The sequence below is a fragment of the Octopus bimaculoides genome, chromosome 8 (genome assembly GCF_001194135.2).
Source record: "Octopus bimaculoides isolate UCB-OBI-ISO-001 chromosome 8, ASM119413v2, whole genome shotgun sequence".
NCBI classification, from domain to species: Eukaryota; Metazoa; Mollusca; class Cephalopoda; order Octopoda; family Octopodidae; genus Octopus; species Octopus bimaculoides.
This window is the reverse complement of record NC_068988.1, coordinates 43,220,511-43,223,694: the sequence shown is the minus strand read 5'-3', so window position 1 is coordinate 43,223,694 and position 3,184 is coordinate 43,220,511. Positions and strand designations below refer to the sequence as shown.

Sequence of the window (3,184 nt, the reverse complement as noted above, 5' to 3'; positions counted from 1 at the left end):
CCTCAATACCATGAATTCGGATCACCTCGAAACGAAGTAATTTGCTGGTCGGGGACGTATATGAAAATAGAGTAAAGTCTATTTGATAATGTGATGGGGTGTAGCATATGTGACAGAAAATTAAATTTTCCAAAGCTACTTTCTTTCGCCCCACAAATCCTCGATAACCCACTTCTGTTACATCACAACGTCTCTGCCAGTGGCGATTTCTGCAATACTCTGCCTGCTCTTGATATTTGGTAAGCTTCCTTCCACGAGTTTCCTGCATGTGTTCCTCCCAGGGTGCAGTCAGTTTCCATATTATCACCTGTTTGTTGAAATTAGAGAAGTTCAATTTGTCTTGGAGGATTGCTTTTCGGCACGATGTGATCTGGAAACTTTAATCTTTCCACAAGATCAACTCTCAGTGGTGGAAAGTATGCCGGACAGTTGTTGAAGTTTCAGTCAAACTGAGAAAAGTGATGACCTCATTCCTAGAGTAGTATTTACTGGATTGAGGGGCTGTCATTATCGTCTTCGCAACCGGTCTGAGTACCCGGTCATACCAGATGCTCAAGACCCTGAAAAGGTGAATGCAAGCTGTACGTTACATAGCTAACACGGAGTATTGCTGAAGTGGATAGGAACTTAAACTCCAACTTCTTACACAAGCATTCGCCATCTTTCTCTTGAGGAAAGTCACTTAATTTGCCTTAATAAGTTCACTGGAACGACAAACACCTATGAAATCAAGCGTGCGAATGTCGTTATTACGTAAGGTATGGGTGTTTCGAAACAATTTTTGCAATAAGATTTTACACAATTACTTTGTCCTTTCTTTTTCTTTATTCTATCATTTGTAGTTAGTACTTCATGTAAATATACATTTCAAGAATGCTGTAGTTTATCTGTCTTTCTACAGTTCTTTTTTTCATTCTTTCTTTCGTTCTGTCTTTCTTACTTTCTCTCTTTCTTTCTTTCATTCGTTATTTGTTTCTTTCTCTCTTTCTCTGTATATATTTAAAAGAATAAAAGAATATATACATACATACATAAATACATACATATATACATATATAGGGAGAGAAGCACAGGGAAAGAAACAGATCGATTGCTCGATCGATCGATCGATCGATAGATAGATAGATAGATAGATAGATAGATAGATAGATAGATTGATTGATTTATAAAAATTGGCCGGCTGGTAAAGAAAAGAACTACTACAGTCTAAATCGAGAACTCAAAGCAATGGATGTTTATTTGGTAAGACACAGATTTCGCAAATATGTTTCTTTCTACAAAGTCAACGTTGCATAAAAATTCTGCTTTTAATATACAACCAATAAAACAATATGACATTATGTAACGCAATATATATTATATATTACGTACTTTGGGAAAACATTTTCAATTCTCTCATGACTTCTTGTAAGAAATTGTATTTGCAAATATGTACAATGTTTTGTTTATCTTCGATGGCAAATAGTTTAATGATATAGTGTGTTTGAACTGCGAATACACTATTTTAAGGCCATTAGCACCGTTTGAAGAACACACACCATTCTAGTCACACTTATTTTAGTATTGGTTCTAAAAATTTTTATGCAGTTGTTTTGACCTAATAGATCTTTGATGAAATACTTTCGAATCATGATAATCACCTCTTTCACTTAAATAGTTTATATGGGACTATATTATTCAATCTCTCTTTCTTGTTTAAGATGTATGATCTGATGACTTGGTTGCTATTTCTAGCTTTCAAATGATTGTCTCTATTGCATTATTCTGCAGTATAAAATATGAAGAATTTATGTAATGTCTTAGCTCAACAGCTGTTTCAGGAAACCAGGTGTTATGTGATATTCATAATTTGCTTGTTAAATATGTAAAAAGTCATGAGTATGCAACCGGTAGCCATTCACATTAAGATACTAGAATAAATTCGGTTCCCTTTGACAAAGGATTGAGAAATGCGGTTCGTTTAGTTATGCTAGCAAATATATTTGTTATTTTGCTTATATTTGCTAGCACTACTAAACGAGGTTAATTTGAAAATTGTCTCTTGTTGAGGGGAACTGGACTTAAGGGATACTGTAGTATATTTATGTAATTGGTCAGCGGTCGCATATTCATGACGTATTGCGTATATGACCAGCGAATTATGATTATTACGTAACTCCTGGCTTCATGAAACAGCTCTCCAGTTAAGACTTTTCATAATTTCTTTATTTTTTATTCATTGTGCACCATGGATACACACACACACACACACACGCACACATACGCACACACATATATATATATACATATACATGTACATATACATATATATATATATATATATATATATATATATATATATATATATTATGTATGTATGTATGTATGTATGTATGTATGTATTTATGTGTTTATCTACATTACAACTTCATTCTTTCTCCCTTTCTCCCTTTCTCTCTCACGATATATATAAATAACACTATAGTATTAAAATGGATCTTTACATAAACTCCAACCTTTTCATCCAGGACCGGCGCCTCTGCATCGAAAGTTAGCTAGCTATGAGAACAATCTTTATCGAGCTTTTACAGAGATAGAAAGGCCCGAGTCTTTAATAGAAGACACTCGCCCATGCGCAGTGTGACTCAGCCCGATACCATATAAGAACGCATCCGTGTCTGCGCGCACACACACATACATAACCACACACACACATAACAACACACACACATAACCACACACATACACACAAATACATACATATGCACACATACTAACATATATACACATTAATACATACATCCATGCATGTCTGCATGTATATATGGTTACAGCGAATTCTATCACTTACTTTGCCTTTCATAAGCTCCCTACTTCAGGATTTCATTTGTTTCTATACTTTTTAGCCTTTTATTTCGGTGTCTAATTCCCCTTCCCTTACCTTTCTTTGTGTTTATTACTGACACCAGACATTAAGCCCTTGCTTGGCAGTTGTTAACGATGGTGCCAAAGATGGTACCTTTCATTGCCAGTAAGTGTGTGTTTGTAGACTTGAATATCCGTTTATTCGCGCGCGCGTTCATGTGTGTGTGCGTGCGTGTGCGAGTGTATGCGCGTGGGTGTGTGTGTATACATATATATATGTATATGGGTAATTACATACATACATATATATACATGTATATATATATATATATATATATAT

At 34.9% G+C, this 3,184-nt stretch overlaps 2 long non-coding RNA genes across 2 annotated transcripts in view; one reads left to right on the top strand and one right to left on the bottom strand.

Annotated features, from left to right (window-relative positions):
- Positions 1–6: 6 nt before the first annotated feature.
- Positions 7–3,184, top strand: part of LOC128248518 (uncharacterized) — an 18,617-nt gene continuing 15,439 nt past the window's right edge. The window contains exon 1 of the long non-coding RNA XR_008264686.1: positions 7–758. This is a non-coding gene — a long non-coding RNA (uncharacterized LOC128248518). The remainder of the gene's footprint in view (positions 759–3,184) is intronic.
- LOC106880630 (uncharacterized) overlaps positions 558–3,184 on the bottom strand; it is a 5,829-nt gene continuing 3,202 nt past the window's right edge. The window contains exon 3 of the long non-coding RNA XR_001410764.2: positions 558–989. This is a non-coding gene — a long non-coding RNA (uncharacterized LOC106880630). The remainder of the gene's footprint in view (positions 990–3,184) is intronic.